Source organism: Mustela lutreola, chromosome 1 (assembly GCF_030435805.1).
Source record: "Mustela lutreola isolate mMusLut2 chromosome 1, mMusLut2.pri, whole genome shotgun sequence".
Taxonomy (NCBI): domain Eukaryota; kingdom Metazoa; phylum Chordata; class Mammalia; order Carnivora; family Mustelidae; genus Mustela; species Mustela lutreola.
Window position 1 is genome coordinate 2091258 of NC_081290.1, and position 14499 is coordinate 2105756.

The 14499-nt window shown below is 43.1% G+C and overlaps 1 long non-coding RNA gene across 1 annotated transcript; it reads right to left on the reverse strand.

Annotated features, from left to right (window-relative positions):
* Window positions 1–1935: 1935 nt before the first annotated feature.
* LOC131819684 (uncharacterized) lies at window positions 1936–12649 on the reverse strand. The gene is made up of 2 exons (XR_009349300.1): window positions 9174–12649; window positions 1936–3806 (listed from the first exon to the last, which is right to left on the reverse strand). It is a non-coding gene; the product is annotated as an uncharacterized LOC131819684 (long non-coding RNA).
* Between the last annotated feature and the right edge of the window lie 1850 nt (window positions 12650–14499).

The following is a 14499-nucleotide window of genomic DNA, read 5'->3' on the forward strand; positions in this document are numbered from 1 at the left end:
CCAGGGCCACTGGGTCCACCTGGAGGTGGGGGACGCGTCAGCATCTTATCCCTTCAGGCTAATGGCCGGACTCCATCTAGTGGCCGCAACGACAAACTGGGGCTCAGCTGCCTCCAGGGACTCCCAAGCGGGGATGGTGCTGTTGAGAGCGGAGAGGGCCCATCGGGTCCCTCCCTCCTGCCACAGCTGGGACCCCGGTGGGGGGAGCCGTGGAGGCCGCAGTCCCGTGGCTCTGGGAGGGGCCTCTCGTTGCTTCGGGGCCCAAGGGAAGATGCTGGAAAGAGGAGTGGTGGGCTCTGGGACAAGGGCTCTGTGCCGGGACTTGGGGCAGATCCCTGAGGCTGAACGTCGGTGGGACAATGTCCTTGTGCCTGAGAGGAGGTGAGACACGAAGCTTCCTCCACTGCCCTATTCACTCCCCGTCACTGGACGCCGTGTGGAGCTCAGGGAGCTTCCAGCTGAAGACAATAGAGAGAAGTTTACTGTGGGCACCAAAAAGCCATCACAGAAGGGGCAGAGTTCCACACCAGAAGACCAGGGAACGTTCCGTGTGGAAGCGTGAGGGTCAGGTAACCGCTGGAGGTCACAGCAGTGAGCGGTGACAGGGAACGTGGAATGTCTGCGCCCGTCCGTGGCTACATCCACGTCCACACCTGTTCCTTGTGTGTGCATGCATACAAAGAGAGACACACACAAGTACATCTGTACGTACGCACTTGCAAAAGCCAATTTTAAATTTTATAATCACAAAAAGACAGAAGACCACCCAGGGAAAACACTTAGGACATGAACAACAGATCAATGTTGTTATATTATGTTATATTGTTATATTATTATATATATTATGTTATTGTTATATTGTTATATTGTTCACATACTAAGAATTCACGTATATGGAAATTAATAGTAATAATAACAGCAACAATAATAAAAACTCTTTTTTAGTGACTAAATGAGCAAAAGATATGAACAGAACACTCTCAAAAAAAGAACTACACATGTTTAAAAATCCATGTAAACTATATTAAGCTCACCAGCAGTTAGATAGATCAGTCTAGGGGCACCTGGGTGGCTCAGTGTGTTAAAGCCTCTGCCTTTGGCTCAGGTCATGATTCCAGAGTCCTGGGATCAAGCCCCGCATCAGGCTCTCTGCTCAGCGGGGGTCTGCTTTCCCCTCTCTCTGCCTGACTCTTTGGGGCGCCTGGGTGGCTCAGTGGGTTAAAGCCTCTGCTTTCGGCTCAGGTCATGATCCCGGGGTCCTGGGATCGAGCCCCGCATCGGGCTCTCTGCTCAGCCAGGGAGCCTGCTTCCTCCTCTCTCCTCTGCCTGCCTCTCTGCCTACTTGTGATCTTTGTCTGTCAAATAAATAAAAATAAAATCTTTAAAAAAAAAAAAAAAGATAGATCAGTCTAACTCTTAAGTAATTAAATTAGTGTGAATTCCTGATTATTCAATTAACTCAAGTTAATTATTAATAACAATAAAATTTCTTGTTAGAGCAGCAAAGTTTAAAAGGGTCGAAAGCTCTAATATTGAATGCACTGTGCAGACTACAGGCTTTTGTGCACTGAAGATGGGAATGTGATGTATCTAAGTCTGGTGACGTGAGTCAACAAAGAAAAGATGTCATTGTTAAGAGTGAATCTAAAAGAAACAACTGAGTGGACAATTATACAGAAATATATTTGTAATAATCATCATTGTAGGATTTTATAGAATAGCAAAAACAAAAACAAAAACAACCCTAAAAACAGAACACAGCAAGAAACAACCAACCGATCCAAATATTTTGCTATTTGGGAATGATAAAAATAATGGGGTATAGGCACATAGTACACTATTACAATGCAAAGAAAATTTGGGTAGATCTACATTTATGCCATAAAAATATTCATAACATTCTACAGATATTCATACATATACAGAGAACATAGCTTAGAAAAGTATACCACAATTTTATTTGAAATAATAAATAGCATATGTACATGAATTAGCATGGAAAAATATCCAGGAACATATCATTAAAACGTTACTAATGGTTATTTCTCAGTGGTGAGATTACAATTTCCACTTTATTTTTATACCTTTCTCTGTTGTCTCTATTGCCCACAATTATGATAGATTAGTTTTATTATCACATAAACCAATTAAGCAATTTTTATGGAAGAAGGAAATTAAAGCCTAAGCAACTGGGACATATTTCCATGAAACGCTCTAACTGTGCCTTCTACAATGTTTCCTAATGTGAAAGTATAATTTCCTGCTTCGGTTTATAGTACTGCAGAGGTGAATAAAGAGACTAACAAAAGAGATGTATCTTTCACAGACCATGAAAGTTCCATTTCACTGGTGAAGAGTTCTCTCTTCTCATATCCCGGAGGCGTTAGATTAGGTCTCCATACGGAAGGAGGGAAAAGGAAACTTGCAAAGACACAAAGTCTGTCTCGGAGGGAGGCAGCCCAGCAGAGAGCTTGTGTGGTGGGGACACATTCCCACCCCCACCAGCTTCCTCAGTCAGCCACCCCTGCGCCGGTGCATGCGCTGTGGTCCGAATCCCGCCGTCTGAGATGAAGAAATGGTGGTGGAGGGCTCAGCCTAGACAAGGAGAGGGTGGGGGTGGACGAGGATCGGGCCTTTCACAGGCTGGGGCGTCCGTAGACCTCCTGTCTCTACCGTGAAGGTCCAGGTCCAGAGTGTCTCGCACCCGATCAACTACTTTGTTTTCCACAGCTTCTCTGAGAATCACTCTTCTCTGGTCCTTAATGTAGTTGTCAAACTTACCCTTCTGTGGCTACAAGAAGCGAGAAACACTCGTGTTTGAATCCCAGTATTACCCTTTAATATCTTTGTGACTCCTGGGAAGTAACTGAACTCCCTAAAATTTCATGTCCTCATCAGTAGGGCAGGATAATGCCCTTGCCTCTGGCTCTCTGGAAGAGTGGGGGACCCTAGCACCCAGCACTAGGCTCCGCGCCTAGTCAGGGTTCCAGAAAAGAGCAGGAAACCGTTTCCTGTGTGCTAGAGCCAAGCAGATATCAACCTTCATGAGACCTCGGTTGGTTGACTGTATCATTTATCAAACAAGCAGGATCATTTTTGAGAGTGAAAGAGGGGATGCTTTAGTTACGCCAGAGCAAGATGGGATCTGGGGACTGACCTGGGCCAAGTAGGACAGGTGGCCATTCTGGTTCTTAATGTGATTCTCTCAGACTGTGCAACATTCCTGGTGGTTGGTGCGTGATCGTCGGCGCTGAGTCTGAAGGACTGCCTTGTGGGGTGGGGCAGGAGACTCTGAGGATGCCCTGAGCACGAGTCTGTGGTGCACTTATGGGGCATTTCGGTTACTCACTTGCATGTCAGCGTCCCCATGGTGTGTTGTGTGACTTTACATCCATGGTGCCTAGCATATTGTACGTGCTCAATAAATGTTTATTGAACTTATGACCAGATGCTCTGGAACCATTAGTCTCAGGTGCCAGGAAATGGCTCCTGCAGTATCCGGATGGTTCCTGGCTGGAAGCCCAGCTTCCTACCAGTTGGAAAATTGCACCCCGATGGTCCGCCGGCGACAGCAGCAATCATCCGTACTACCTGTTGGGTCAAGAAGAGAGTTGCTGGCTGCTGCTCTCCAGATGAGGTAGTGGGACTCTCTGAGGGGTTCGGACCCTACCTGGCTTTCTTAGCATCTTTTTGGGTCACTGTGCTTTGCCTGCAGAATCATCTCTTGCGTCCGTAAGACTGTGAGCCCTTGGAGAGCAAGCAGCGGGGTGGTTTTGTTCACATGTGTATTCCCAGACCTTCCAGATCTCAATAAATATTCGGGGGATGAAACATAAGAGATTGCGATAATTAAGTGGTTATGAAATAAAGATCCAGAGATAAAAACTGAAAGGAGTATTGTAACTTGCCATATAAATGTGACAAGTTCACGTATCTTTCCAAAATCTGTAGAAGGGAGAATTTTTAACCTCACAATGTGAAAAAAAAATCTCACAGTGTGGCATCAGGTATGCCAGCTGTCACCAAAAGGTATTGGGTATAAGTACTATTAAGACAATAAGTCTGTAAGTCGTAGTGGCAATGCTAATAGCTTTGGGTTCAGATCAGTCTGAGTTCCCATGGAATCTACTTTTTAGTCATGGTTAGAATTTGAACATTAACTTAGTTCATCCAAGTCTCAGTTTCCTGCAAAGACTAAGCGAGGGGCCACTCTGGAAAACAGTTTAGAGGTTCAAACTAGAGGGTATTTGGTAAGGGAACTAAGTCAATCAGACGAAGACAGTCATCATAAGATTCACTCATACGTGGAATTTAAGAAACAAAACAGAGAAGCATAGAGGAAGGGAGGGAAAACTAAAACAAGAGGAAATTAGAAAAGGGGAAACCAAAAGAGACACGTAGTCATAGGAAACCAACTGAGGGCTGCTGGAGGGGAGGTGGGTGGGAGTTTGGGGTAACCGGGGGAGGGACGTTAAGGAGGGTAAGTGATGTACTGAGCGCTGGGTGTTATAGACGACTGGTGAATCCCTCACCTCCATCCCTGAAACTCATCGTCCACTGTCATGTTAATCAATCAACTGTAAATTAAATTAAATTAAAAGAATAAAGACTTCCCATATCAAAATTAAAAAAAAAAAAGAAGAAGAAGACTAAGGTAGGGGCACGTGGGTGACTCAGTCAGTTAAGTGTCCAGCTCTTGATTTTGGCTCAAGTCGTGATCTCAGCGTTGCGCGATCAAGCCCTGCGTACGGGTGTACCCGACGTGGGCCCTGCTTAAGAGTGTCTCCTTCTGCCCCTCCCCCACCTCCTCCTCCCGACCTCTAAAAAAAAAAAAAAAAAAGTACACTTATCAAATACTCTTTAAAGGAAAAGAGTAAATCAGACATTGTGAAAGGAAATGAACATGTAACAAGTGAAGCACACGATTATCAGTATCAGGACTCCGACCAAAGCTTACCGCAAGGTCTTAGAATTTGATGCATTTGTTTCTATTATCTACATGTCTATCATATGTAAAATAAAAGTGTCTTTTTTTTGTTTATAAAAAAATATTAACACTCTTCTTCACAATTAGCAAGCCAGGAAGGTTTATTAGGCTTGGATTACTGGGACTTGAGGATGAAGGGAAGAGATACAATGCACAGAAACCAATAAATACTGAACGTTCTACAGCATCACAAAGCATTTGCACAGGATCCACAGCGTTGGAACGAGCTACGAAGCGGTGGGCAGGTTCCACGCGTTACTGCGGCTCGCCTTTACTCAGCACGTTACCCGGGAGCTCCCACGGACACGGAGGGCCGCATGTGACTCATGTTCCTGGCTGATTGAAGAGGAGCTTGAGAGCTTCCAAAAGTTTCCACTCTCTCTTTCCCAGCCAGAAAACCAAAATGCAGGTGCGTCACAGGGACGGGAAGGAGTTTCATGGGATTTGTTCGGTGGGGGAGAACCCGGAGAAAGCCTCTCTGTAAATGCGTGTGTATGTGTGTGGGTGCGTGAACGCACGAGCGTCTCTGTCTACACAGCCCGCGTGAGCTGGAGCTAGAAGAGTAGAGGGAGCTCCTTCTGCATTCAGGGTCGGAGACAAAGAATCTTTGTCTCAGGACTCTCGACTCTCTGGTCTTTAGGGTCTCTTGCTGGCTCAGACGCTCACTCACTAACGTCTCAGTCAGACCTGGGGACACTCTATAGCTCCACACGGTATGATGTTATCATCTTGATTACTCAGCATTGCTCGCAGTTTCCATTTTAAAACATCCTGCTTCAGATATGAATTTTTTCCTCAAAACTGACTTGTAAGCAAGATGACAGTTCAGTACTCATTTTGCTTTTCCATTCATCTCCTTAGGATACTGAGGGAAAAAACCCTAGAGCGACACACACACTTTCTGAAAACATAACTAAGAGGTGTTTCACAGATAGAATCCCGTCCAAGGCTAGAAACATTAACACATCCAGTCAGTTGACACAAACTCTTGTACGCTGGAAAGTTAAAAAACACTTTTTGAAAAGGGTCTTAGAGGAGCGTAACTCTTCCAGAAAACAGAAAGCAAGTGTGTTCTCTGGATTATAGAGACTGAAGTGTCCCCCCCAAAATGAAGGCTTCTCTGCGCAAACACCCAGTATTACATGGAGAGGCAGTAAGAGAGTTTGAAACCGAGTGCGTTTGTCTAGTTTATCCCCACAACTTTCTATCTTAGCCTTGAAAATGGCTGCCTTTCTGAGATAATTATTTTTAACTGTTTATGACTTATTTTGATCGCAGTCTATCTCAAAGGAGGGAGGTCTGATGGTATACTTGGAGAACTCTACAACTTTTTATAAGATACAAATAAATAATATAACTTTAATAATACTGTGATTTTTTTCTGTTAACATTTCCGTGTTTTAATTGATACCTTTTATTTGCCAAATCATTTGCTTATAGAAACCTTATTGAACGGAGTTGTTATCAAGAAGGGATTGAAGTAACTGTTGATGAGAGACAGGATAAAATACTTTACTGGTATTTAACTTCATTCACTTATCTACCTGTCATCATCGTCTACCATGTAGACATGTCCCGAATGCTCAGAAAGGACAAAAGGGCAGCGACATGGGAACGTGGACTTACTGAATGCGGAACAACCTTGGGCAGGTGTGACGTTATCACAGGCAGTTGTTCTGAGTCCATGGGAGGCCCCTGGGGGCGTTCAGCCACTTGGAACCCAAGGTCGGGGCAGGAGTTGCCCAGCTGGGCCTGAACGGTACTTAACACCTGTATTTTAAAGAGCCGGGAAGCAAAAACTGGATCTTGTGCCGGGACAAATGTCCTGAGGCAGCTTTTAGGTCAGACAGTGATTAACATATAGTCTTAAATAAGTATGGATTAAATTACATTTTATAACAGTTTTCAACTTTAACTAGCTGTGAGGGCACTCACATCTTCTGTCAGTTTTCAGCGGCTTGACTCTCGGACAAGAACCTCCCTATGTAGTAATGTGCTTGTTCGGACGAGGGCCTAAAATAGACCATGTTTTCCTGAAGGGCCCAGGTGAAATTACTCATGGTTATTCCTTTGATCAGCACTGTCCGGAAGCTTCCGTAATGACGGCAATGTCCTACGTCTGTGCTGTCCAGTCAGAGAGCCACTAGCCACGTGTGGCTATTAAGCATTTGAAATGTGGTCTTTTGGAATGAGGAAAATAATTTTTATCTTTATCCAATTTTAATCAATTTGAAGTTAAATAAAGTTAAACATCTGGTTAATGGCTACAGTATTCATACAGCTTTAGACTCGAGCTCTCCTAACTCTTTCGATGCTGAGGGCATTGTTCTGGATGGTTCAGTGGTGTCAGATACGAGACCCTTAAAACCTTGGCCAGAACTGAAACTCAGGCTGCCTGTCATCCCAGAACCTGAAGAATCTCTTATTTAGGGTCCTTCCACCTTTCGCCCCCGGTTTATGTCGATGAATGAATAAATTACTGTCCAGGGCCTTGTGTCTCCATCCGTGGTCGTGGTAACCGTCTTCAGATGCCCAGGGACTCGAAAAATCCCTCCTCTCCCCTCCTCTCTCCTCTTCTCTTTTCTTCTCTTTTTTTCTCTTCTACTTTCTTCTCTTCATTCTCTTCCCTTTCCTCTTTTGTCTGTCCTTTTTTGAGTAAGTGGCTTTACAGTCAAGAAAACTATCTCTCATCAGTTATAAATATCCAGGAATTGGCTCTGGCATTTCCATAAAATCAATAAACTTAAGAGAAGACCCCTTCAGTTAGTAAATCTTCAATGTGTAGATTCTGTCATTTCATTCTTCTTTGGGCTCTAGCTCAAGTATGTTGTCCGTACCTACGTGTGCCGGATAACCATGATAGATGCTGTTTGTCCGTCTCACAAATTCAAACTTTATTCCAGAAAGCTATTAGAGACTTGAGGAAGAATAATCATGAAGTCTAAGTTTCATTAAGATTTTTGACTTTAAAATATGACATTTTCGTTGAGCTCAAAATACTCATGTTTCTGTGCTTTCTTCCTTGTTCTCAAAGCATTGAGTCATTTTCTTATGTGTCTCACGGGTGATTCAAAGCAGAAGGCACTAGAGAGTCTGCCTGCTACAAGACAGAAATATCTCATCTTGATGATGAACTCTAGATCTCCGTTTCATAACTGGAGAGAGTGGAGTAAAATTTTAATATAACTTCTAGAATGTTCTGCTAGGGGAAATGGGAACTCCTAAGGACATTACAGGCAAATACAACTTCAGAATGCTCTCGGCCCAACCTATCACAGCCGAAATTTCTCTTTGCAACATGCTGCTCTCCATGGAAGTAGTACAAAGTGAGCTTCAAATTAAAGGTAGTAGAAAGCACAGCTCCAAAGGGCTCTGTTACCACTCGAAGCTTGCCAAGCTGGCCATCTATTCCTGCATTATAAAATCATCCAAACCTTACTAACAGCTCTGGGCTTTCTAATCCATGTTATTGACACCGGAATATGGGCTCCAGATTCCACGCAGCATTTGTCTGACTGTTTCAACTGGCAGAACTTTTAGATTGTGTCATTGATTTCTCCCATCTCTAACAAGATTATTTAATGAAACGACATATGTTGGACCCAGCTTCAAGTCTGCTCGTGTGTATGTATACTCGTGTTTATAGTGATGGAACATCTCCAGAAAGCAGGACTGAAGTCCTGAAAACACCAGAATGTTTCTCTTAAGTCAGTCCATTTTGGGAAAAGCTCTGTCACATGGTTCTTGCACATAATCGCCTCACCTCTGGACTGCTGCGTTCACATCTGGCCTGAGCCCTCATGGGGGGGTGGTTCACTGTAACTCGATGGCAGTTTGCCCATGCTTCGAGTTCAAAAATGTAGTTGGCTGATAATTTGAGCTCAGGGGTTGGAACATAACCGTACCTCACTCTCTGCTTCAGTGACACCGCTGTAGAGCCAGCGCATGTGTGCGAGTGTGAGTGTGTGTGAGATATGGCATACGGGGCTGAGATGAAGGCACTGTGGGGGAGGAAAACACCTGCCACTCTCTGATTTTAACTTCTTCTAGGACTGGATTTCTCATTGCCCTCAGAGCAGCAGTTTGGTGTCCCAGAAGGAGATGAGGACAAAATGAAAGCCAAGTTGTTGCAAACTAAAATGGACAACATTAAGGGCACGAGGAAGAGTGTGGTTCAGGCTCTAACCTCGTTAATGGGAGCAGCTCCCAACTGTCTCGCAGGTAGACCTCACTCTCCTGCAGGCTGCAGCTCCAACACCCAGACCACTCTGGCCTTCGACTCAAGGCAACCAAAGTTGGATTATTTTTTCCATGTCTTTTGATTGTCCTGGAGAAAATAGGAATAATAAACAGGACCGAGGAATTCCTACAAAACCACATCCCAATCACTAACTGAAATGATTACCGTATACCACATTTGCTCCTTTTAGATTCGTAATAAATGTTCAGTATAAGTTAAAAAGGTGATAGGAGACAGTTCATAACATAGTTTATCTTGGGGGGTCAGTTTTACCCATTCCTCACCTTTCCATAAATGGGGTTCAATTTTACCCCTGCTGGATAAAAGGACACTGTGGTAGAAGACACGTCCTACTTCTCTCTCCTCTCCTGGCTCTTCCTCATGGGAAGGCAGTGGTTGATCCAAATCGTGAAAGTCTGAGAATTGGCCGTCTACCCATGGGCCCATATTCCTCAGTGGGGAGAGGTGAAGACTGAAGATTACACGCAAACATCATAAACTTGTTCTTTCGGGTTCTTCATGCTTAATGGGATATGCGGAAGGGCATAGCTTCCCATTGCGACGGCACTACAGGAGTTGGAAGAGGAGGTTCCTCGTAATACTGGACTTCCAGTTTCCCATACAGGGAAAAAGAGTCCTGTGTGCTCTCTTCCAGGAGAGTAGTGAAGTGATATTTTCAGTTCCTGTCTCCACTCTTTCTTTTTAAGGGGTCAACTTGTCTGACTGATCATGGGGGAAAATGGCAACCGGAAGTTCAGCCCCTCTTTGACTTTTTCCTTTTTAGGATCATCTACACAAAGCACACCTTTTCCATCTTTCGGGACCTTAGCTCCACGGACAGTCTCCATACCCGCTGGGGTTGACCTACAATGAGGCAGGAAATCCAATTCAGGCAAACAGGCTCAGACCCAAACATTAAACAAATGTTGCCCTTACTAAAGACTGAAGCTTATTTTTTGCTCCCTGTCTGAGGCCTTGGTCCATTTCCTCCATATTTCTCTGAACTCTGAGAGAATATTTACTTGACAGCTTTCTCTGGGAAGAGGCATGGGAAGCAAAGTGGAGAACGGGACGATCAGAGCAAGTCCACTACTCTGTGACCCCCAGCTCTGCCACCAACACGGCTCCTACCTCGGCGGAGGCAATTATTCTCCTTGGTGAATAAACTGGGAATAATACCTGAAATCCTACTTCTCAGGTCAAAGGACTCATTCACAGAAACACATAAAATACATCTAATACATCAAAAAGCTATAATATAATATATCTATAATATTTTCTAGAACATTGAAGCTGTAAAGCTTCATAGGCAACAACTCAAGTAATCCTTCCAGCTCTGCAAGAGGGTCTATGTTTCATTCTTACTTAACACATGAGGTCATGGAAGTGGACACAGGTTTTGCAACTTGCACAAGTCATGTGGTTAGTGACAGAGTCGAGATTCTGATGCGACAGTCTGACTCCAAGCCTGAGCTCCTAACTCCACGCTGTACTCTCTTTACAAATCTATTTTTTATGTTCTTTTAATTTGAGTGTGGTTGACACACAACGTTACGTTACCTTCAAGTGTACACTGCAGCCATTCGAGAAGTCTACACGTGAGGCTGTGCTCACCACCACTGCAGCCACCCTCTGCCCCCATACAAGGCTGTTACAATACCACTGACTAGGTCCCTTATGCTGTAAGATGCCCTAAGAGAAAGTAGGTGAAGGAACATAGCAAAGTGCACAAGCCCAGAGCTTAACAAGGCCAGGGCTGGACTCCAGGATTACAGCAAATGCAAATGAAAAAGACAAATACTAGAACAAAAAAAAATTGAATTTAAAAACTCAAGGTCTGAGAACATCCAGTTGTGATCAAAGACCATGAAGAAAAGTTTCATGGATTCGTAATCTTGTGTGTTGCAGATCTGAATGTATAAAACCTTACGGTATGTTTTAGTTTAACTGGTCGATAGTCACTTGATAATAGTGACATAGAACTTATCTGCAGTTCTGAGACTGAACAATTTAGACGTTGCTTGCCTGATGTAAGAGAATTACAACCCTCCCGGGCAGCGTTGCTGCTGCATCTCCTCCCAGGTTTACCAGCCCTGGTCCAGCGTTTGTCCGATGCCCATGTTTGTCATGTCAAGGAAACCATCCCTTGTTGATGGGAGCGAGTTTTTAGTGGAGGGCACAGTCAGTAGACATTCCAGTGGGTGTAAACTCTAACATGTCTACAAGTCCTTATTTGGAAAATGGGAAGACTGAATTAGATAATAATTATAAAGATAATAATAATAACTGACAATAACCAAGTATTCTGTTTCAAGCACTTGGTGAAATCATCTGCATGTATTGTCTTATTAAACATTACAACAAGCTTATGAGGCAGGAAATTCATCGCCTCATCTTATAGATGAGTAAATTGAGACCCAAAGAGGTGAAGAAAGTTGTTCAAGATGATCTCTAAAGTGTCTAAAAATTCCAAAATGCTATAGATTTTAATTAAACTTCACAGTCTGAATAAATCTGATATAGATTAAATGAGTGCAAAAATAGGAAATTATGATTTACTTCTTAACATCAGGTCATTCTTTTTCTTCAAGGGAAGACAAGAGCTTAAACAAAAATAAAGCAATCTACCCCGATGATCAGATTAACTACAGTTAAATGCTTATCGTCTAAAATGTACCTAGAATACTCTAACAATATGTGGTGAGGTCATGTTATTGTCAAAACAGGGAGTCAGGCTCCCAGAGGGGGGAAAAATATCTCCAAATAAGAAATGGGGACTTTGTGGTTAAAACCAAACAAACACAAAAGAATTCAAGTGGAGTTTCTCCAGTTCGGAAGACAAGTTTCCTCCTTCTGGGTGTGTTTCAGTTTTTTTTCCACGAGGTAACCATACTTTGTTGATAGTGGGTGGCAACGCCCCACTCAGAACACCATGTGAAAATGTTCAACTCTGTGCCCAACCTCTGTAACTTCTTTTCAAACGCAGCACAGTATAGTAGAGAAGAATGGGGAAGCATTCAATTAAGCAATTTTTATTTTCATATTGTATAATGAAAAGCTCTCCATTACTGGAGGAAAATGATACAAAGTCAGCAAAACTTATCCATCAGTAGTGACGTGTCTTGCACAGTCTCACTGCGACATGTCCCAGCAGTGGATTTGACTAAAGAACCAAATTTCACTTTCCATGTAATAACTATAGTAAAAAGAATTTCTTCTCACCATCTAAGGATGAAAATTACCATTATAGAAAAGCAACAGTCATTAAATAAATTAAAAGCATCTTTAAAGTTTTCCCATATATATATATGTGTATATATATATATAATATATATTTTTTAAATTGCCGTCAACTGTACAAGCATTAAATTCTGAACTAACACATTTACAGAAACTAGTGTGAAAAGCTGAGGAAGGTTTGGTTTTTTTGCTTTCAACCTTCTGATAAAGTTTATTAAAAGTGATTCCATCACCTGTCTCACTTCAAATATCTAACATAGCGCAGCCAGAATAAAAAATGAACTCGGAGAAATCACAGTAACTCCGGCCCCAGAGCTTAACTTACTATTCAGAATGGGTGTTAATAGAAGTTAGCGGAGTTAATAGACACTCACGCCGACCTCTGTGCATTCCGAAAGTGTAAAGAGCCTCTGTTCATGGTAATCTTTGAATGGATTTCTAATAAGTTAGAAAGTTAGAAATACGACTGAAACCACAGAGAATTCCATACTCACTCTCAAACACTGAAGATGAGCACATTCTTGCCTTTGGTTTATGAGCAGAGCCGGGCAGTGTTTTATCTGCCGGTATCATCCATTCGAGGAAGATGTGTATGAAACAGCCGGTGTCATACGCCCCAACACGGAGTATCCAAAAGGGCTTCTAGCTCAACCCGTCAACCCCTTCATTGCACTGTGAGGTTGCTGAGGACACACAGTTAACACAGTGCCTCTTACAAAATAAATGCTCAGTAAATATTCATTAAACGATAAACCAAGATCGGAGCTACAGGTAGAGAGAGAAAACCCCACGTCTGCTGATAGTTCATGGTCTCGGAGACGGCTTAGTTGTCTCTAATCAGGTGAGGCTCGACTAAGAGGACAGTGAACCTCTGGTGTGACATCCTCACCAGCCCAGGGTCTGAAAACGTTTTTGTCACACACGGAATGTAGCAGGAGAGATTTTTGAAACAAGTTTTCAATGAGAGGATATTTATGACAAACGGAAGTGGGGAGAAAAACAAAGTGTCTGTATTTGACTTCCTTCTTTTTGGTGAATAATTTTTAGTGAGTCTGCTAACGTACTGACTTCAAAGCTCAGCCTTGATCCACCTGAAAAGCTGCCTCAACCTGGATGTGGCTGAAGAACGACATCCCACATGTGACTGTGATTCATTCATTTAAGGAAATCTCCAATTTTCCATCTGTTCTCAAGCCTTGGTATCTATGGATTACTTCACAGGAAGCCAAGGCATATCCAGAGAAGTACAATTTTAATCAAAATTTAAAAATTCAGTTGAATTTTTGTTTTTTAAAGATTTTATTTTTTTTTTTTTACCTGACAGAGAGAGAGTGAGAGAAGGAACACAAGCAGGGGGAGTGGGAGAGGAAGAAGCAGGCTTCACGTTGAGCAGGGAGCCCGACTCGGGGCTCAATCTCAGGACCTCGGGATCACCACCTGAGCCAAAGGCAGATGCTCAAAAATTGAGCCACCGGGGTGCCCCTCAGTTAAATTTTTGAATTCAGTTTAAAAGAACAAATGAAGGTACTTGTGACAAAGGATTACAGAAGGGGAACTCCCCCTCGGTCTGAAAATTGGGTTGCTGCTTCCCTTTTCTTGGAGACAATGAAATGAAAATAAGTGTATTTCAAACTGAAGGGCCAGGCTTGTGCTCTTGGATCACTCTCTCCTTCTTGGTAAAGTTCTCATAATTGAATGGTGCTTGCCAGAAGGAGAAAGGAATAAAACAAAGAATCCCGTGTAGGCTGAATTACAAAACTGTGCAAAGCAAACCTTCCTACAGAAGGGCCAGGGCAGCCGGCAACGCACCTGCATCTGTACACCCACACTCAGCACACGCTCTCCGTCATCCGTTCACACAAGGACACATGGAGGACAAACACCGGCAAACAAGAGTCTTAAACATTTCTTAGATAAACATAAATGTTGATTGGATAATTCAGGACTCGCCGAGTCGCTCAGGAATCTAGGGCAGTAAGCCTACTTAGAGATAAGTGAAAAGTTACTGGTGTTTTCCCAACCTATTTTCAAA